At 39.9% G+C, this 22764-nt stretch overlaps 1 protein-coding gene and 1 long non-coding RNA gene across 4 annotated transcripts in view; one reads left to right on the top strand and one right to left on the bottom strand.

Annotated features, from left to right (window-relative positions):
• The window catches only part of NRG1 (neuregulin 1), a 1065472-nt gene that overhangs the window by 515942 nt on the left and 526766 nt on the right, over positions 1–22764 (top strand). The gene's annotated exons all lie outside the window — the stretch shown is intronic.
• LOC102974113 (uncharacterized) overlaps positions 7119–22764 on the bottom strand; it is an 18310-nt gene continuing 2664 nt past the window's right edge. Inside the window, exons 4-7 of one of the 3 annotated variants that reach the window (XR_449336.2) lie at positions 15263–15383; positions 13352–13499; positions 10121–10258; positions 7119–7265 (exon numbers count right to left, since the gene is read on the bottom strand). This is a non-coding gene — a long non-coding RNA (uncharacterized lncRNA). Of the gene's footprint in view, positions 7266–10120; positions 10259–12065; positions 12223–13351; positions 13500–15262; positions 15384–22764 lie in introns of those variants that run through there. The other 2 variants (XR_002892977.2, XR_449335.2) reach the window with 2 other exon arrangements.

Genomic DNA, 22764 nt, shown 5'->3' with positions numbered 1-22764 from the left:
ACCGGGGCGCGAACCCGGTTCCCCTGCATCGGCAGGTGGACGCGCAACCACTGCGCCACCAGGGAAGCCCACTTCCTTTATATTTTGGCTCAAGTGTGACCTTTTCAGCAAGGCCTTCGTTGACCACCCACCCTGTCCCTCCTCCTGGTACACCCCTATAACCTCCCTTACCTCTCTGTTGGCTTGTACCATCTGAAACACTATAAATGTCCTTATTTATTTGCTGATTATCTGTCTCTTCAGTCTGGAATACAAACTCCATGGGGGCAAGGACTTTTCCATAGTTGTTGCCAGGTGGTTTTAGGAGACTCCCATCTAAAGCTGAAAGGCATCTCCTTTTCTGGATCTGTGATCTTTGGCATTTTCCTGTCACCACAAAGCTTAAGATTCCCTGTGGTCAATACTGGTATCATTGTCATAGATGACTTTGGGCTTTTAAAATGGTTAAATCAGACGTTTGAGTGGATTACTATGTCACCTATCCACCTATAAGGGAGCATCTCGGGTGGATACCTGAAACTTGATAGGCTCAGTCTTCAAGTCGCAAGACCAAGTGATGCATCACTGTTTTAAGACATCCTGCTTTCTCTGTCTATAGGTGTGTCTGGGTGCTCTTCTCCAGATACCAAGTCATGGTACAATTGGTTTTCATTGAACTGACTCGCTAATTCTGCTTCCTATAACCACCCATGAAGAAACTTTGAAAGTTTGTGGTGATGAAACATGTAGGCATTTGAGATTTGTGAGTGTGAACACATAATTTGAGAGTAGGGCCCAAATGACCAAAAGAAAATAAATTCTCATGTTAATAACAGTTGTTAGGAATTCACTAGGGCCAGGAATTCTCGGGTTGAGATTCTAGAAGTTGATGGTTTGGTGATGGGCTGCTTGACGTTGATTAGTGAAAATTAAGTGTATGTAGTTTGAGAAAGTGGTGGAAATTAGAGAATCATTTGTAGCTGGTGAAGAATGTGGAGGCGTGGAACACAGTGGAAACTCGGGAATTGATTTCTCCATACAATTCTACTGAGTTATAACTTTCTGGTCCAAAGATGGAAGTAAGAACAAGTTATTTTTCCTCTAAGTAAGAGGTTACACAGAAAATACTAACATACAAACTATGCATAACGCAAAAGCAAACTAGAATGATTTCTTTTATCCTTCTTTTATGGGTTGAATTATGTACACTGCTCCCAGCCCCCCCAAAAAAAAAGATATGTTGACGTCTTTACTCCCAGTATCACGGAATGTGACTATCTTTGGAAATAGAGTCCTTGCAGGGGAGTTAGTTAAGATGGAAGCATACTGGAGTAGGGTGGGCCCTTAATCCAATATGACTGGTATCCTTATAAAAAGAGAGAAGACAGTGTCAATAAACAGACACCCAAGAACAACGCCATGTGAAGAAAAGAGGCAGAGATTGGAGTGGGTCATCTACAAGCCAAGGAATGCCTGGGGCTACCAAAAGCTGGAAGAGGCAGGGAAGGATTGTCCTTAGAGGCCATGAAGGGAGCATGGCCCTACAACATTTTGACTTCAGGCCTCCAGAACTGTTAGACAACAAATTTCTGTTGTTTTAAGCCACCAAGTTTGTGATACTTTCTTATAGCCATCTTAGGAAACTAATATACCTTCCTAGGCCCAGGTGGTGAAGTAAAGGGAAGACCCCAATTCAAAAAGTGAAGTAAAAGCCTATAGCTTCTCACCACTTGTGGTAAGATGTGTATGCTGTTGGCACAGAAGAGAGTTTGCATTTTCTGGAAGCCTGTAAGGTCCTCTGTCTTGTCTAGTAAGTGGAGGAGTCGCTGGAGTATCTCAGCAGGTAAAATGGCAGCAGCCAAGACCAGGTGTCTGTACTATTGCCTCAGCTGCCTGATGAAGCATCGTCAGGCTGACTTTATTTATGATGCCTTTGGGATTAGTCCCGGCTCCAGAGACGCTGGCAAAGCTGACCCCCCCCAAATTATTTTAAAATGCATGAATTAAAGCCCGTCCTGCTCTTATTTTTCCAACGTGACACTGATACCTAAAAATCAGCCTAGTGCATTTCATCCTGTTGCATCAGCTGGTCTTGTATTTGACATTTATAAGCTTCATTTAATTGAGGATTAGAATGATGGCCAAGCAAAGAATGTTTCATTAAAGATGGAAATGATTTGAGGTATCTAGCCCCCTCCCCAAAGTGATTATCCTAGAGACACTTACCAATTCACCTGTGGCTTCTAGGTAATTTATGTTTTTATGATACCCACAGATCCTCCTCTGCTTTCTTCTCAGTGATAACCAGAGCAGGCTGGGAATTGTTTACTTGTCTCTGGTGTCCTACATTCCTCACACTTAACCTTTCGTAGTTGCTTCCAGTATTATTTACTTTTGTCCATCAGTGGATTTCCTTTACTTCCTGTGTATCTACCTTGTTGGGAGTTTATGGAGGGGAGGAGAGGATGAGTAGATTTCTGTGTGTGTAAAGGTAATCCCAAATCTTTGTCACTTTCTGCATTTTAGGGAGAAGAAAAATGGAACTAAATACCTAATAAAGCAAATTTTAAAAATTCTTTAATTAAAAAAAGGACTTTGTTTCAGGTACAGCAGTAGAATGTTCAACCTGTGTCACTCATTTAATCCAGAGCATAAAAATGTATATTTAGTGATTATGGAGATAGCACACTTGTGACATTTAATTTGACATTTTAAAAGAAACACAGATGTAGAAATATTGTCTGGAAAGCATTATGACTCTACCAATATTATTTATTTTAAAGAGCAAACCTCATTACAAGACTATCTTGTTCATCTACCCTTTGACAAATGTTTACTGAGTGATACAGTGAGAACAAGTACACGGTCCCTGGCCTCCTGGGCCCTGTCTAGTAGAGACCCAGACACACAAACAGGTAGGACAAGAGTGTCTTGCTCAGAATGGCTGCTGGTGGAGGGCTCTCTGGAACTGTAATCTGAAGAGCGAGGGCCATTTGTCAGGATAACAGGTAGGGGAAAGGGGAGGGGAATGAGGTTATAGGAGAAGAAAGGGCACATTAGAAGGCCGACTTCCAGGAGCCTGCATGTCAGTCGTTGCCAAAAGTAATTTGGTAGAATGGTTGCTTGGATTGAGAGAGAAGGAGTAGTGAGGGTTGAAACTAAAGATAGAATTAGAGGTCATGTTGAAGACCTTGTGTTTTAGGTTAGGGATTCCTGCTTTATTCTGAAGGCTGCAGAGGGCTTAGACACTGAGCAGTGACTAAGAAAGATCCCTGTGGCTTTTGTGTGAGAATAGGGTGGCATGGACCAGATCAGAGGGAGGGAAGCCATTCAGGAGGCTGCTGCAGTACCTCAGGTGAGCGCTAGGTGGCGGTGCCACCGGAAGTGGGAGTGGAGCTAAATATGTGAGTTACAGGAAGGCTAGGTTGAACCTTGGAAGCGGAGAAGAGGGAGGGGTCAGGGCTGCATGATAGCAATTGTTGGACATAAGTAAACAATCAAGAGCTCAATGTCAGTGCCACGTGGAGGAATTGTATGCCCTTGAAATGTTCATTTCAAGCAGAGGTGTACATTTCGTTTCTGAAGACTCAATCCGTAACTAAGTTATGATTTCAGACCTATAACTCTGGAAGGTGGGGTCATCCATAGCCTGCCACTCAGCGGTGCCAAGGTCTCGTGGTCGTAAAGACAGGAGGAGCACTCACATCCAGCGGGGCTGGGGAGCGGTGCAGAGGGGTCTTCCTGATGCCGAAGTGGAAAGAGAAGGAGCCTTAGCTTTCTGACGACAACTCATCCATTGACTTTATCAGTATATTTCAGTCTGAGAGCATCTGCCCCTCGGGAAACACTACAAGGTACACATCTCTCAGGAGATCTCCATTCATTTCCACCACTGAAAAGTTTTCTTATGTGTCTGTTTATTTGAGGAAAGTGAGAACGTTTCTCAGGCAGTAACTGCCACAACTAATCATTTATATAGGTAAGAAACTTGGGAACTTTTGCCAGGACTTTCTTCTGGAAATTCACTGCCCCCTGCAGGCCCTCCTCTTTCAGCTTCTGAGCCAGCTGTGTGTATGTCCTGCCCCATTCCTCTCACTGGCTGTTTGACCATGGGCAAGTTATTTACCCTTTATGCTTAAAAGACCAAGAACCCAGGGGCATAGGAAGTGCTACGAATGCAATAAAATAGCATAATATTTATTATTAAGTAAGTTGGCAAAATACCTTGAAGCTTTAAGCGCCTTGATTTTATTTTCTGTACATTTATTGCTGGCCCTCTGTGCCCTAGGGGGGCACTTTTCAACTTTCAGTGATGTTTCTCTATTATCAAGTTCCAGCTGAACAGACTACCTTTCATATTCAGAAAGCGTTTGGTGTCCATTAGCCACAACCGTCCAGTCTGACCAGTGACATTGACAATGGACCTGGAGTTTTCTTCCCTTCAAGCACAAATGCTTCGTATCCCTTGGCTTTCTTCTATTCATGATCCCTCATGTTATAGTATTTTAGGCCCTACTTTTGGCATTTAATCCCAGCATCTTTGTGGTTCTTTTTTTTTTTTCAGGGACTACATATGAAACTTCGAATACCCACGTGCAACTAGAGATGCGTACAACCTCACACAAATCTGCCTCCATTCTAAGGACAATCACATGCTATAGTTCTCCTTGCTTTTTAAATCTGAGCACACATTTTCATCTTGAGCCTTTTGCACCCTCCTTTTGTTAGTACTGTCTATTAAGTTTTAGTTGGGTGAGTTTGTGTTTTGTCTTGCCAAAGCACCGTCCAATTTCTTCTCAGATCTTTTTGATATATTCCTCCTGCATTTCTTGGATTGGGGGTTTCAGCAGTCGTCTCTGAAGAAATTTTGGCTTCTCTTATACATTTCCCTCCTATGCTTTTGCAGACTTTTGTAAATACATTCTGTTTGTGCACAGATCAACCTTCCTATTTTCCGTCTGGTTAAATATCCTCTGATCCTGGTAGTAAATGTTTTTGGTGTCATGGACCTTTTTGGCATTCTGCTGATGCCCAGAGACCCTGCCTCAAGATGGAGTTTTTAAATATCTGTGTAAGATATATCAGATTACAAATAAGCCAATTAAATTGAAAGATAGTTAAATATTTTAAAAATTGTGATATGGTAGTAAACAAGCTTCTTGATTGGTGGATGAAGTAATATGATGTAGCATCAGGGCTAATAACTGTGATTCTTTCAGAAAATCTGCAATTTCTGTTGCTGAAGAAAATCACAGTTAATATTACTATGGTTTGTTGCTTACATTTGAAATCAATGGAAATTCTAATTTTCAGTTAGAGTTCAGGGAAAAGGAATATGTGAACATTTTCTTCCCATCCAAGTTCATGGATCCCCTGTATTCTATCCACAGGTGCTAGAGGGAGTATCTAGATCACAGGTTAAGAACTCCTGCTAGCAGTCCTTTGTGATTTGAGACTCAGCTCAGGTAACCATCTCCTCTGTAAAATTTTCCCTAAATTCACTAGACCTGCTTCTCTATCTATTCCTGTACTATCTTGTTCATCCTGTATTATGCAGTATTCATTTATTATGATGATTACTATTATCATATTTTCCTGTATTTATTTCCTCTTTGTAAATATCTCTCTATATAAGTATCTCTGTAAACAAGTATATAAAATATACTTTTATTTCCTTGGTGTCCAGGACAGGGTCTGATATAGTGCAGGCACTCAATAAATGTTTGTTTAATAAATGATTGTAAAACCTTAGCCAGCTTCTGGTAAGTTTTCCCAGGTCACAAGTAATAGAAGGACCTGAACTTAATTTATTCCCTTCTACAAGGGGCAGAGTATACAAGCGTTGAACTTTAATAAGAGGTGTGCTTTCAACAAGGGTCTTCTTGGCCAACTCTGAACCTTTCACTCTGCATTAATATACACCTAATTGCTCATGAAGTCACAGCTATGGACTTATAACCGAGTCTTCAAAGTATTTTAATTCCTTAAGAACATACGAATGGAAAAATTAATTCCCTTGTTAGATAAAAATATATTAAAGATTACCAGCAAACAAATAAATATGTCTATTTATAACCTGACAAAGGAATATTAGTTGTTCACAAGGTATTTATTCTGAGTAACGTGCTGGGAGATTATAAATAACCTTAACTCTCAGTAAAAAATGTGCTTACAGAATAATTTATTCTCATTAGCCTAAATGTATTAAACTTCCCACTAAGGAGCATGAATTAGCTACTATTTAAGTGTGAACGTTTACGTCCATGGTGCCTAATTCTGTTGTATATAAAGTCAGGCATCAAAGATCAGCTAAGGTTAAATATTAAGATGTTTTAGTCATTATTAGAAGGTGGAGGTGGGCACAGTCTCTGATAATAATAATGACATGAGTACAGAGAATCATAAACAGAAAAATACAAGGAACTAGAGCCGAAGGAGAGAGATCCATAAGCTTCTTGTACTTTGCCTTAAGCAGGCTCTCAGGAGTGCTGGTGTAGTTAGTCTAGAAGCTAGTTCTCTCTTTCTCTGTCTAACACACACTTTCTACTTGAGCTCCTCCCTCCTGTGTTGTCCTGGAGGGAAGGGTAATTTTCAAGATGACTACAAAATTCTTATAATTAAATAGTTTACTCTATATAAAATATTTACCAAAAAATATTCATTCCGGCCCACAGTGAATTCCGTGAAAAGATTTCTCCTGTGTTTTAAAAATACTCTTTATGTAGAAGATCATTGAGTTAAAAGAATATCAATATTGGTGAAGTAAAAGCCATTCCTGCTTCACTGCTTTAAAAATTTCAGTGTTTTTTATTTTTTATTTTTTTTAAATTTATACTGAGTACTTGGGGAGAGGAAAATTACAAAGAAATGCTGTGAGGATAAATAAGGTCATATGACCATGAAATGTTTGGAAAAGAATTATAATTGTTTTTTTAAATTAATTTATTTTTATTTTTGGCTGCGTTGGGTCTTCGTTGCTGCGCGCGGGCTTTCTCTAGTTGTGGCGAGCGGGGGCTGCTCTTTGTTGCGGCGCGCGGGCTTCTCGTTGCGGTGGCTTCTTTTGTTGCGGTGCATGGGCTCTAGGCGCGCAGGCTTCAGTAGTTGTGGCGCATGGGCTCAGTAGTTGTGGCTCGCGGGCTCTAGAGCGCAGGCTCAGTAGTTGTGGCGGACGGGCTTAGTTGCCCCGCGGCATGTGGGATCTTCCCGGACCAGGGCTTGAACCCGTGTCCCCTGCATTGGCAGGCAGATTCTTAACCACTGCGCCACTAGGGAAGTCCAGTTAAGTCCTTTTTTAAAACAAACAGACAAACAAACAAAAAAAAATGGTTAGAGTTACAGTTTTAAGAGAGAGAGAGAAAAAAAAAAGAACCCCATGAAGTTCTAAGGAGATCCTGGAAGATTATGTTTCCACCACCATCTGTGAATAGCTGGTGGAATTCTCACATCCCGTCCTTGTAGAATGTGCATTCCAGCTTCAGGAGAATTCTTTGTGACCGACCCACATTGAAATTTGTAAATCACACAGGCTGAGATTTTCAACCTAACCTCCAGTTGGATGGGGCTTTCCACACTGCCAAGGACTCGGGTCAAGTCTTTTGCTTCCTCTTTCCATCTCCTGTCTTCTTTTTTGGTTCTAACCAGAGAATGTATTCCAGTTTTTATTTTCTTTTTCTATTCAAGCCCTACAGCTCTGCCCAAGGCAAGATGCTGCGGGGATTAGAAAGATGAAGCAGCAAAGTCAAATCGATAGTGACAGTCAGTGAATGCAGATAAATTTCTACAAGCGAATGTTCAGCATTGTCTCTTGGGCCTCCCACCAACATGCACATCACTCAATTTCCTGGTTTAAGATTCTCACACAACAAAAATCAAATCACTAACAAAGTGCCAGCCACTCAAAGCCTTCAGGTTAATGAGTTTGATCTTCATTAATCTCAATTTAGAGGTCTTGAGTTGACTCACCTTTGGGATAGATGCTGCCACCCAAAAAGGAGTTTATTTCCCATCAATTAAGGAGAAATAGGAAAATATTCCTCCAGCTCTTGTTAGCCCCTTCAGATATCTTATCCAGCTCTTTAACATTTGGATGGTGTGTTGTAGGAAGATAGACTGGGAATTGAGGCTGCTGATGCAAGAAACAACCTAACTCAGCCCGTCTCTCCTCTCTGGCCATTCACAGTGATTTCCTTTAAACCTTTGTGTTCATTCAAGTCATGATTTTCTTAGACAAATAGGATGTGGAGTTTAGAAGGTGGTGGGATCTTGAAAAAATATTTAGTTAACTCTTTAATTGTGTATTGTATGAATGTGTGTATATGGACATATTTTGTATTGAATCTATTTTTCACTTTGTTTCAGTGATTTTCAGGAGTGGTACAGAAATAGCAACACTTCACATGACGTGCTATAAAAGTTTTTCTTGACCTTTTCTTATAACTCACTGAAACTAGTCCAATTTTTCTCTTTTCCTGAAAGTACGTTAAGACACAGTCTTAGAACCTGATACTTTGATGTTTTATTCTTGCTGAGGCCAAACAAAATCAACGCCCAACCTCAAAAACATTTTCACTTGTCATGAATTTCCTATGAACTGGCATTGAGTTTTATTTAGTCTGTAACATTTCAGGGATTTTGATAAACATGATTTCTAACATGATAACATTTAAACTGGGATAACTACTATTTTCTCAATATATGTTAAATTTTATGGAAAAAGTCAGAAGAGCATCGGGTGACTGAACAAATATCTAGTAGAGGTAAAGACATTTTCCTCAAAAGAAACGTCCTTGGTTTTTGCATTAATGGTCAAAGCTATTACATTATACAGTACCATCTACACACTTCTCATTTTTATTTCTAGTTGGAATAAAACTTAAAGACTTGAGAGTCCTTCCTAAAGAATGTACATGTATTTAATTTTCAAAATGATAGTGAGACTTACTTGTACATTAAGGTAAAATACCAAGGAGGTGGTTTTCCAAGGATACTTTCTTGGGAAGTCTTCTTTTAAAAAATTTTTTATTAAACTATAGTTGATGTACAATGTTGTATTAGTTTCAGGTGTACAGCAAAGTGATTCAGTTATATATATATAAATCTATTCTTTCTCAGCTTCTTTTACATTTTAGGTTATTATAAGATATTGAATATACTTCTTTGTGCTGTACAGTAGGACCTTGTTGGTTTTCTGTTTTATATAGACTAGTGTGTATATGTTAATCCCAAACTCCTAATTTATCCCACCCCTTTCCCCTTTGGTAACCATAATTTGTCTTCTCTGTGAGTCTATTTCTGTTTTATAAATAAGTTCATTTGTATAATTTTTTTAGATTCCACATATATGATATTTGTCTTTCTCTGACTTACTTCAGTTATTATGATAATCTCTAGGTCTATCCATGTTGCTGCAAATGGCATTATTTCATTCTGTTTTATGAATGAATAATATTCCGTTATATATATTGTATAGATATAATATAAGTATACTACATCCATTATATATATGTATATAATGTGTGTGTATGTATACACACACACACACACACACACACACATACATACCACATCTTCTTTATCCATTCATCTCTTGTTGGATATTTAGGTTGCTTCCACGTCTTGGCTATTGTAAATAGTGCTGCTGTGAACATTGGGGTGCATGTATCTTTTCAGTTTAGAGTTTCGCCGGATGTATGCCCAGGAGTGGGGTTGCTCTTGGGAAGTCTTTAGAAGTTGATTTTAGTTGACTTGATGGCCTCAAAGGAAGCAGCAGTGGAATTCCCAGCGGGACCCTTCTGTGTTAAGATCTTCTATTCTAGTAGCTGGCATTCCAGAGACTTTTTGTGTGTCAATAAATAATTGAAATTCCGCAGAATATCTTTCACTTTTCCCAAGCCTGTTTACTCTGGAGAAAAGGTAAACAGGGCAAAGGTTTTCCTGGGGAAAAGGATGGTCTCTTTCCAGCCTTCTAAACTCTTATTTTACATCCCATGAGTGTACATGCATGAGTGTGCGCACACACACACAGACACACACGCTCAGCATTTGAGGGACTAGGCTGTGAATTAATAACACAGCAAAGATAGCAACAAAGGCATTTATTTCTGTAAACAGGTAATAAGATGTACTGATATTACTCTGTTACCTCTGATTTCCTTCTTCCTTTGGTGAGAGATTGGGGCAGCAAATCATATCAGAGCCATCTTCTGTTCAATATGATTTAATAAGTCCTTTTTTATGCCGCTGTTCCAAATTAGATTCCAGTGACTTTTAGGGGTCAAACCTGGATATAAGGTCAGAATAGTGTGATTGTTCATAGGGTCATTCCAAGTTACAGCATTGCAGAGTAAAGAAAGAGTTAATCTTATGCTTGTATTACACATGGAGAAAACCGAAGTGTCCATAGTCGAAATGCTCTGTCCACTGTCACAGATGAGTGAGGGTAAAGCTGTCAGTGTAATTCAGGTTGACTCGGGTCCAGTGGAATGCTCGTTTGACCTCTGTTCATCTTTCCCCATGACTCTCACGTTTTTACCCATTACCTTCTCGGCCTGCTCTCACCAGTGAAAACTCATGGGAACATTTAATGATTTAATGACCAAGACTGTTAGCATTGTCTAGCTATAGTTTCTCCGGTGGTAACATAAAAATGCCTTCATAGATATATGAGGAAGGTTGGTGAGCTTGATTGCGAAGCCACTTTGAATTTCTTGTAGGAAGGACTCTATAGTCATAAGCAAATTCTGCTTTAGAAAGTGATCTCAGAATGCTCCCATTTCTGCAGAAATTGTTCTGAGGTCAGTTCCTACAGAAATTACTCCATAAGAACCCAAAGAGCGCCCCCCCCACGATGTGGAGAACCAGCCTGGCTTTAACCAAAAGCTATAAGGGAAAGCCTCTGGCTACCACACTTAGTTCTGGTGCCATCTGGTATGTAAATTTACCTGAAAAAATTTGATTTTTCTATTCTAAGATGAAAAACGAGATGGTTCGAGGTGGACAGCAGAGTCACAAATTTTAACACATATTACAGTGCAGCTTCTTTTCAGCTGCTGGTGATGCTACAGAGATACAGACCCTCAGCACTCAGAGTGTGGTCCATCCCGGGAGCTTGTTAGAAATGCAGGCTCTTAGGCCCCGCCTAAGATCTACCGAATCAGAATCTGAATTTTAACAAGATCTCCTGGAGATTCTATCTGTACCGAAAAGCTTGAGAAGCACTGCTGGAAACAATCTGAATTTGATGCGATCATCTCAGTCTTGGTAGCTGGCTTTGCATAGACCTTACGACAGACCCGACCCCTCTGTCCTATTTAGGATACGTCTGGTGAAGTCCACCGTCAGAACCTCAGCTATTCCTGTGCCTGGCCTATATCACATTCAGGTCCAAGGCTGGTGCTCTTTCCTCTGTGCTTTGCTGCCTTGAATGATTGCTCAAATGGTCACACGGTTTTGCTTGTTTACCAGGACGTCCATGGCTGTAATTTTCAATAAAACATAGAGTGTGATCATTCAGACGGCAATGGGGTTGGAGCAGATTATTAAGTTAATTACTTGCACTGTGAAAACCGTCACGTTTTTAACATGCTTGTTTAGTTTTCATGAATTCCTACCAGGGGCTATAGGTGGGTGCATTAGTGGACTGGAGTTTGCTTTCCTGCCAGGTTGTCTGCAGTTTTCATGACACAATGCTTTGGGGTCAGACTGCACTGATGTGTTAAATATTGCCAGGGACCCCAGGAATGGGAGAGTCCTTTTCTTATGACATTTTACCTTGAATTATATATCTAAATTTAAAAAAAGAGCAAACACTTTTACCTTTGTTAGCCTATGCTTTCCTTTTTTTAGTTATTTTTTATTTATTCATTCATTTAAAAATGTTTTCTTTTATATCGGAGTATAGTTGATTAACAATGCTGTGTTAGTTTCAGGTGTCCAGCCGAGTGATTCGGTTATATCAATACATATACATGTATCTATTCTTTTTCAAATTCTTTTCCCTTGTAGGTTATTACAGAGTGTCGAGCAGAGTTCCCTGTGCTATACAGTAGGTTTGTTGGTTATCTATTGCGACCTCCACCTTGAGGACAAATGGCAAACGGTCGTCCTTGGAGTCAGGACATCACCCTAGGCTGCTGATCCAGAAGTCTCACTTGCGGTTTGCTTTCTGCACAGTGAGACATATCTGGGCTTCATGGGGCTTCATCCAGTTTCAGAAGTCTGTGTGCTGCTCTTAGGCTAGAGGCACTGCAGAAGAATAAGTGAGTTACTGTCAGGAAAGAAAGGGATGATTTTGCTGGGGAACAGGAACGTAGCAAAGTAGGGAGGGGTGGTTCAGAAGCAGTCCGGCCAAGACAGTAGGCGTAGTTATCACCGACGTGGCTTAGAATTGCCAGCCTGTGTTGATAGTAGAAAGCAGACTGGCTTTTAGCCAGGTTTATTCTTGTTTTAAAATCTCTGAGGACAATGTGCCTGCGCTGGGGGCAGCATCCTCCCCCGACCACCTCCTCCCTTGAGATGCACTTCAGGGAAGTGTGTTCGTAAGTTTTAGGAGGTTACAGGCCAAGCACACATGTAATCTGTCTCTGAAGGTCAGCACTCTCAGGCAAGATCAAGAGATGACTGAGGCATCGTAGCTACGAGTGAATGTCTTGTTCTGATGCCTTTACGTTAGGATGATGAGTTTTGACACTTAGTTTGGCTGGTGTAGTAGGCAAAATCAGCACCCCACGTGCCCCTGCCAAATAGGTCCACATCCTAATCCCCAGACCTGTATAGGCTACATGGCAAAGGAGAAGGAAGGCTGTAGATGGAATTAAAGTTGCCAGTTAGCAGAAAGGAAGATTGCCCTGGTTTATCTGTGTGGGTCCAGTGTAATCAGTGGAGTCCTTAAAAAATGGAAGAGAGAGGAAGAAGAGATTCAGAGTGAGATGTGACTAAGGTAGAATGTGAAGAGAGATGCAGCTGACATTGGAGGGGGACATGGGCAGAGACGTGGGAGGCCATGGAGAATTGTCTCCCAACAGTGGGTTTCTTAGATGGCAATACATTCTTTTTTTAAAAAACTTTTTATCTTATATTGGAGTATAGTTTTTTAACAACGTTTTCTTTTGGGTTTTTTTTTTTTATGTTAGTACGAATGCTGCAGTGTGAAACATTATCGTAGTCACACGTCTTGTTAAGCATTTTTCCTGTAGGGAAGAATTGACTAGGCTTTCCTAGCAGAATACAGGTTTCATTTATGTGATCAACCTGTGTGGATCAACCAGGATAAAAGGTAAATCAATATTGTTTTGTATAAATATGACAAATATTTAGCTGGGCAGGTGATGGGGTTGCCAGAAGGCAGATGGTGCCACCCATAACAGAGTCTTACCCGTCCTGCTGCACTCTGCTGCCTGTTTTAATGTTGTTGATTAGCAGCCAGGAAAGAGAGGCAAGGAAGGTCCAGAGGAGCTCAGACTTGGAGGCAGGAGGGCGTCAAGGAAGCTCCCAGAGGCTGAAGTTGTCAAACCTAATCAGACCTATCACCAGAACACAGCACAATCAGGTCTTCAGCCATCAGGGCCATTGATACCCACACTGGCCTTCTTGCTGTTTCTGAAACACACCAGACCTGACCCCACTTCATGCTCTTTGCACTGGTTCTCATCTTCCCCAGGGAACCCAGGGCTCACCTGCTCATTTCCTTCAAGCCTTCCTCAAATGCTACCTTGGCAGGGACCGCTCCTCCGAATTGCAGTCACTTACACACACACACACCCCAAAACATTCAATCCCTTTACCTTGCTCTATTTTTTCCATCTTCACATATACTCTACAATTTATTTCACAGGACCGTAAGCTTAATGGGCAAGACTTTTTCTTTTTTTTTTTGTCCCCTGATGTTTCTCAGGCACTTAGATCAGTGCCTGGACCATAAATAAACTAAAATTTTGAGTAAATATTTTCTGAATAATGAATGACTGTCTACACTGACGGTTTTCGTTGTTATTTGCCTTATTCCTACAAAGATAGGCCCACTCATCTGATGTACCATTTTCGAAACAGCACAGCCTGGGCTGGATCCTCTGTTTGTGGCTGTGAAATAGTAATAAATGAATGAAGCCAAGCAGCAGCGACCCTGCTGATGATAATAATGAATCACATTGATAAAGTGCTTTTCTCCTTTTACCTGTTTTTTTTCTTTTTGGTGGAATTCCCCTCAGTGTCAGGGTGATGGATAATCCCCATTCCTTCTAGGAAAGTGGCTCTTCCATCTTAATGCAGGCTTTTAGAAATGAAAAATAATGCCTTCTGCAATCAACTTTTAATTATCTACACTAATGGAGTGCTGATACTGAAGAAATAATCCCCAAATCATTTCCATTTGACTTCAGGATGCAACCAGGGGCTTGTACTCAGGAAAACAACATTAGAATATCAGATGCAGTGTGCTACAGTGGTACCAACCCTAGTCTGGGAGTTGAGAGACCAGGTTTGGTAGACACTCAGTGTTGTGGGTTGAACTGTGTTCCCCAAAAAGGCATGTTGGAGTCCTCACCCCACAGAGCCGAGAATGGGACCTTATTTGGAGATAACATCTTTTCAAAGATAATCAAGTTGAAGTGAATTGGTTTGGGTGGGCCCTAATCCGTTACGACTGGCATCTTTATGAAAAGGGGGAAGTTGGATGCAGAGACAGACGTGTACGTGGGAGAATGCCGTGTGAAGGTTGGAGTTACATTGCCACAAGCCAAGGAACCAGCAGGAGCCAGGAGAGAGGCCTGGATCATATCCTTTGCCAGCACCTTCAGAGGAAGCACGGCACTCCGGACCCCTTCATCTCAGACTTTCAGCCTCCAGGACAGTGAGATAATAAGTTGCTTTCACTGAAGCCACCAGTTCGTGGTATTTTGTTATGACAGCCCTAGGAAACTAATACACTCAGTGGCTCAACTCTTACGTACTCATTGAACGTGCAGTTTCTTCTCATCTCCAAGCCTTTATTTCCTCATTTCTAGCTAGAAACCTAAGCCCCTTGCTGCTTTAAGGCTCTGTAATGAAAGCTTCCTATGTAAAGTCCTCATCAGCCCTGCTTTTCCCTTTTTCAGCAGTAACTTCCTCCCCATCTTGTTGTCCTCTAAACTAGAGAGTGACCCTAGAAGAGAGTTCCACGCATAATCTGCACAGCAGATAAAATGCATGCAGAAGTGACTGTCTTCAAATTGGAGAGTTTACATTTTACCTCTCTCTGGGGAACTCAGAGTTTTAATAGTGTTACATAAAAATAGCAAGAGTGACATACCATGTTGTAATAATCCAGCTCTCATCTTATTTCTGTTGGCAGAATCTATTCACGTTCCCACCTGGCCCCATCCTCCTTCCATGTGCCGTTAGGTCAAGTAGACATAGGTACTCCCCAGCCCCTGGAATAATAAAGTCAGCCTGATCAACAGCTAGGATGAGAGTAAGGATGTGATTTCATCCCCAGAATGGTGCATTCACAGCCGCCACACCCACAGAATTGCTTCTCCATTGCCTCGTTTAATATTTGGAGTAAATGCACATAGTACATGCAGCTTTTACTCCAAAACATGTAAAAAGTAAGAGTCATGGAAAACGTTCTTCCAAAGCACATTCTTATTTGGGAAACATTTTAAAATGTTTCCCAAATCACTTCCTGTGATGTGCCCTGCTTTATACACTTCTCTGAAAAGAAAAAAAAAAAACCTAGATGATTTCTTACAGACACTACTGCAAGTATGAAAGTTGCACCCAGAAGAAAATCACACACATAAAATAAATTTTTTAATTAAAAAAAAAGTTTCCAAGTGTTCTGATAATGTCACCAACTTCTCAGTAAGTGTAGTCCATTCCTAGGAAGTACCTAGGAGGATTGGTTAACCAGTGTGTAAATTATTTAATATGATTAAAGTGGAAGGCATTTCATCATCAGTGCTATTATTATCAACAGCATTTTCAGTAACACCTTGGACTTGGAAAGGTTACTTCTCTGGGTACTAGAATTAACTAGTATGGAAGCAAGAGGTGTAGGTATCAAAATCCCCTGTATGGTTAAAATAGGCCAAATTGAAAGCTCATGAGTTCTGGCTTTTAGTCAAAGTCTATTTGTACCTGACATAATTCTAGTATATTGAACTGTTTGGTTTACCAATTCACATTAGAAACCTAGGACAGGAATCAGAAAATCTATTAAAGGAAGTCAAAGAAGAAAAAAGCATAACAGTGTTAGCCCATTATGTCTGGGTACAGATAGCCTCCCAAACCACAATAGTCTCTGAGTGTACCACTGACAAAGCTCAGCCATCGAGGGTAATAATTATGACCTTGAAATAAATCCTAAGACAGACATCAAAGACTATGTTTTATAACTTAAAGAATTGGGTAATATATTTACCAAAAATATTACATGCAAAGTAGTTGATTTGGTCTTAATAGTACCAGTTAAGGTTATGGGATCCTAGAATAACTCAGCCATGTGGAAGGCCTCATTCCCTGGCTGAAATTCCCTGAGTGAAAAGTTACTATGCTAATGCCTGTACAAAGAATGTGCAATAAAAACCATGCCTGCTGTTCTTGGAGCCCCATAGAGGAGAGGATGAATATATATATATATATATAATGTGGGTATGTGTGTGTGTTTTGGAAAGCAGTTGATCTGTCCATATTCTTTCAGTTCATTAAACAAACTTTTGGATGCTACTTCATGTCTTCATTGGCTTTGCTCTGGGCAGCCATGATGGATGAGAGGGGACCACTGGCATGAGGAGCCCCCAGTCCCAGAGCAGTGACGGGGGGAGGACAGAGACAGTCATGCAAGCGCGTGGGTATAGGCTGGTGAGAGAACGGGCATGAAGGGAAAGCCAGCCACAGGCTCTCCCATGTTCGCCGGGGAAGGCTCTCTAATGAAAGAAAATTTTCATCATCTATGCTTACATCTTTAGATTCAGAGGACTGATGGTGAGTGGAAAAGACTAAATAAAGTAGGTTGAGAAAGAGAGACGGTGCAATTCATACAGCGAATTCATTCTCTGAGTAAGTCTGGTGCTGGCAGAAGCAGACATGCCCCCAGCAGAGAGCCCTGGGAACAGAGAGAGAAACAGCTCTTATTCAAGTCTTAGTTTCCAAATGATGAATGCCTACAAGAAAATGGTTTAAAATTTCAAGAGAAGAAGTTTTCACCTTTCATAGTTGTGGGGAGCGGTGGCTTTGCAAAGGACATTCAAGCGAAGTCAAGGACGTTCAACAGTATGTCTTAATAAATAGACTCAGGGTCTACAGACCAGAGGCGTGTCTGTAGTGTTCCTCTTATGTTCTAGCATGATATTATTCTAGTTCATCTTTTTTTGATATGCTTGCTCCCCTGAGGTTTTTGGAATGAGATTGCTGGATTGTATGTTTCTAAAGCTGGTTTTCTACCATGTGTATTATCAGACCATTCTTACTCTGAGGGAAAAAAACCATCATGGCGTTCTACAAATTCTCTTGCTCACACACAAGGACAAAGTGATCTGTTCTCAGCCTCCTCTCGTTATCTTCACTTTCAGGAGGCTGCCTCGGCTTTTCATCCATTGCTTCACAGTCTGTGTTAAAGGCTGACTCATGACTGAATTTGTCATGTTGTCTACGCGCTCCTGGAGCTAGCCTTGGACAAATGTGCCCCACAGTTTGCCCAACTCCTTGCCTTGGGTATAGTTTATCACTTTTGAGGCCTCACTTTCCTTACTCAGAAAGTGAGACCTTGGACCAGATCGTCTCTAAGGTTCCTTCCCGTTTTGACCTTCAATCATAAACATCTGGGATATATATATTGTTGGCTTATTGTGTAACTTTGGGCCAGTCATTTCAGCTAAACAAACTGAAAAACGGGTGCTGGGGCAGAATCAAATCTTAGAAGACTTCTTTTCTAATATTTTATGTTTCTTAAATCATTTTCTGTTTCCCTTAATTTCTTCCCTTTGTATATTTGTACTTGTGGAGCCCTCTGACATTTGAGCAGAAGGTTGCAAATGCTTGTCTTAATGCTTGGCCATGTCCCAAGGAAATGATCTACACCTTGTCACATCTGAGAACATTTCTCCTGTACTTTGAAATCACTGAGTGCATGCGTGTACACACGCAGACGCACCCCATCCAGGATTCTCCTGAGGATGAATGAATATTTCTAGGCCAAATATTACATGAGGATTTGGGCAATATTTTGGCAGGCTGAACAACAAACACTTCTCATATTTATGGTCTTTGGCAAGACCATTGCTTGATCATCCTGTTCTTGGTGAAGGGCATTGCTTTCTAATCAAGATAACTTAGCTACCCTTGGAGTGACATTTAACACTGCAGTTGCCTGAAAATGTCATGTTTCATAATGGTTCTTTCTCCAGCATCTAGAAATTTAGATGAAGTTGAAAGAAACATTTACTGTGCATCTATTTTCTGATTTTACATGTCATTTGATTTTTCTAAAGATTTTCTGAGGTCAATATTACATCCATTTGATTGGCAAAGAAACCAATGCTCTGATTAGTTTAGCAACTTGAAATTCATTAATGGCAGAGCTCTCTTATTCTTGAGTCTGTGTTCTTTACCCAAACCATGTTGCTTTCCTAAAAAAAGTATTAAAAATTTGAAATTAGATTCTGAGCCTTTCCTGGATATTTTTTCAGCCAAACTTGCTTGGACCTTGTCTGCTGGTGCCAGGTTGAGGCTTCCTCCATTTTCATTAATCAGCTGCCACTCAGATGCCTGTCACTTTATGTTTCACAAGATTGTTAAAATTCTTATCCATTGGTAGGCTTCCATTTGTTTGCTTTGTCCTTGTGAGTTTATAGTCAATTTTAATTTTTTATTCTCATAAATTTTTTATTTTTTATTCTCATATTCTCTTTTTATTTTTATTTGTTATTCTCATTTTATTGGCATTTCAAGAGGGGTAGTAAATAGAAGTGTGTGGTTCATGCATCGTCTTCAACGAGCATCTGACCTGAACTGTTGTTATCCCCACGGCTGGTCCCGCGTTCTACTGTTGAAGCTCTAGATCGACTAAAATTGCCTTGTTTTTAAATGAAAAATATGATGCAGTTTACAACAGTTCCCTGTTCTACACAATTCCATGGAATCAGAGTCAAAAGAATTTGGTGATCATTTATTCTAACCCTCTCTGATGCCTAAATTATATCCCTAATAGGTGATTTTTACAATCTTCAGTTGAATCTCTCCAATGATGAGGAAATTACTTTCACATGAAATGGTCTATTACATTTTCAAGTCCTGTTGTTGTCAGAATGAGTGCTTCTAAGTATCCCTGTTAACTCCTAAAATCTGAGTCCTGTAAATAACAGTGACTCACAAATTAAGTAATGCCATAAACAGTGTGGGGGGCGGATTCCAATTTTACCTAATTTAAATAGACCATAGAAAAGGATGATGTGTGGATCTGTCGAATACATCAAATTCAACGACTTATGCACCACTGGTGTATTTATCATCCAAGTGTTTCCATCCCGACCCTATGGCATCCGTTGAAGGGACCTGAAGAAATCCACCTGGATTTCACAGTAGCGAGGCTGATGGCTTCCTTACTGAAAGTTCTATTTGGTTAATGAGAAATATTTACAGAATATTTTCAGAGACTTATTTCTCATATAAAAACTCTCAGGTTTGAAGGAGGTTTATTTGCTGCAGATCAATCAACTTGTAGAGTGTTAATTTCTCATGGTTCTGGTCTGAATGGGCAAAATGCAATCAGCTAGAATGAAAGCAAAGAAGAAAGCTCCTACCAGATACTTTTAAAATTATTTTTTATTTATAGTATGGAACACCAGGGTAAAAGGATATTTGTCCATCTTTCCACTTTGTAATAAAAAGGTTTGAGGGCCCTTCGAGATACTTTTGTTTGTTTGTCTTTCAATTTTTTAATTGACATATAACATTGTATTATTTTCAGATATAACACATAATGACTTGATATTTGTATATATTGTGAAATGATCATCACAATAAGTTTAGGTAACATCTGCACCGCATATAGTTATAATTTTTTTTCTTGTGATGAGAATTTTTAAGATCTATTCTCGTAGCAGCTTTCAAACATGCAATAGAGTGTTATTAAGTATGGTCACCATGCTGTGTGTTACATCACCGTGACTTATTTATTTTATAACTGAAAGTTTATTCCTTTTGACCCCCTTCACCCATTTCACCCATCCCAACACATCTCTGGCAACTGCCAGTCTGTTCTTTGTATCTATAAGCTTGTGGTTTTTTGTTTTCTTTGTTTGTTTAGATTCTACATATAAGTGAGATCATATGTTATTTGTCTTTCTCTGTCTGACTTAATTCACTTAGCATAATACCCTCAAGGTCCATCCATGTTGTCACAAATGATGAAATTTCCTTCTTTTTTATGGCTGAGTGATATTCCATTGTATCTGTGCCACATTTTCTCTATCCCTTCATCCCTCAGTGGACACTTTGGCTGCTTCCTTGTCTTGGCTGTTGTAAATAATGCCGTAACGAACATTGGGATGCAGATATCTTTTCAACTTAGTGTACTTGTTTTCTTTGGATATATACCCAGAAGTACAATTGCTGGATCATATGGTAGTTCTGTTTTTAACTTTTTGAGGAACCCTCATACTGTTTTCCGTAGTATCTGCACCAATTTATATTTTCACCAACAGTGCACTGACATTCCCTTTTCTCCACATCCTTGTCAACATTTGTTCTATTTCTTTTCTTTTTGATAATAACCATTACAACTGGTGTGGGGTTCTATCTCATTGTGGTTTTGATTTGCATTTCCCTGATGATTAACGATATTGAGTACCTGTTCATGTATCTGTTGACCATGTGTATGTCTTCTTTGGAAAAATGTCTATTCCTATCCTCTGCCCATTTTTTAATCAAATTGTTTGATTTTTTTGTTTTTGTTGTTGAGTTGGATAGAGGTACTTTTAAACTTGTTTTTCTCAGCAATCCAAAACGTCCTATGAAGGCCACTGATATAGTGGATCTTTTTAAAACCCTCCATGACTCTCAAGTTACAAATGACAGTGTAGTTTAGTGTGTCAAATACTGGAATTTGGCTTCTATCACAGGCTCTTTCACTGCTTGTGGGGTCCTGAGTGTAACCCTAATGTCACATGTGTTGATACTTTTGGGAAACTGTGACGGAACCTGTTCTTTTTAAAGAACTAGATGGAGGGGTGGGGAAATGTGAGACAATAAAGTAGATAACAGAAATAGAGAGGAGGAAAGGAAGAGAGAACAGAAAGTAGGGAGTATTGAGGTTTTAGGGGTGAATTTCGATATCATTAATATAACTTGAGTATTTTTTTAGTTCTTTCCTATTTCATTCATATATTAAGCAAGTATCTATTGTGTGTCTACCATGGGCCACGCATGTTTCTATGAGCCAGGAATGTAGCAGGGAATGAAATGGTCATCTCTGTTCTCATGGAGCTATATTCATATACCTAGAACCCTAATCAGAAGAAAGAACTAGGAAGAGATGACATTAGCCACTCATTCAGTAACTCTTGCTGAGAGTTCTGTGATCGGGCCACAGAGGAAGCAGAAGGAAAGGGGGATAAGGTATATCAGGGTACAGGGCGTGTTGAAGTTTTCAACTGGGAGATCAGGTCATGAAGGATGCGATCTTTTTAGTAAAGATTTGAGGGAGCTGAGTGAGTAATCAGTGTGGACCTGTGGAAGACGGCCACACTGGGAGGAGAAACAGCGAGTTCAAAGGCAGGAATGGGCACGGTTTGTTTGAAGAAGAGCTAGCAGGTTGGTGTGGCTGCAGCGCCCTGGGAGAGGTGGCAATGAGATCAGGAAGGTAAGAGTGGGGAAGTATAGATTACACTGACTCTTGCTTGCAGTGACTTCAACTGTTGGTACAAGGTGGCAGACCTTGAAGATGTTCTGCAGAGGAGTGACATGATCAGACTTAGGTTTTAACAAGATTGCTCCAATTATTACATCAGTAACAGGGTGGTTTTACATGAAGGTATAATTTTTGCTTAGTCTGTGGATCAGAACTAACTGATGGAACACAAAATAGGAGCATCTCTGTGACAGAGGTACTGATTACATTTATTGTCATAGAGAAAGCTCATGTCAGTCATATGCCAGTCACAGGAGCTTTTAGTCCCAATTGCCACAAAAACAAGTGACTTTGGTTGTAACTGGACTGTAGTCTCCTCACTTACAAACTGGGGATATCGGAATCTATATAATAAATTTTATAAGATATTATGAGAACCAAATGATAAATAATACTTGTAAAAATATATAATAGTGCCTGAGATGCTAGAGGACCTTTACAAATGTTAGCTGTACCCTCAGTGAATTGTAAGAATGAGTTTAAACTCATTGACATCATTTGTGGTTAGGGTGAAGATTTTAATCATCTTGAATGTATTGTTTCTGCGTGTTCTCTCATGAAAATTTGGCAAATCATCTGATGTTTCTCAGTGAGAAATTGAAATATTCACACCAGCAAACATACTTTTTTAAGAATGACTTTCTTAATCAGAAATGTGTTCAAAATTACATCTGTAAGGATGATCACCAAATTGGTAGTTTTATTATGGAAAACACACGGAAACAAATATAAAAGGAATGAATAAATTTGTGGTGCATAAAAAATGAAATACTTTGACAAAGGATTAATCTCCAAAATTTACAAGCAGCTCATGCAGCTCAATAACAAAAAAACCAACAACCCAATCCAAAAATGGGCAGAAGACCTAAATAGACATTTCTCCAAAGAAGATCTACAGATTG

This window comes from Physeter macrocephalus, chromosome 20 (genome assembly GCF_002837175.3).
Source record: "Physeter macrocephalus isolate SW-GA chromosome 20, ASM283717v5, whole genome shotgun sequence".
NCBI classification, from domain to species: Eukaryota; Metazoa; Chordata; class Mammalia; order Artiodactyla; family Physeteridae; genus Physeter; species Physeter macrocephalus.
The sequence above is the reverse complement of the archived record's forward strand: the minus strand, read 5'-3'. Positions and strand labels throughout refer to the sequence as shown.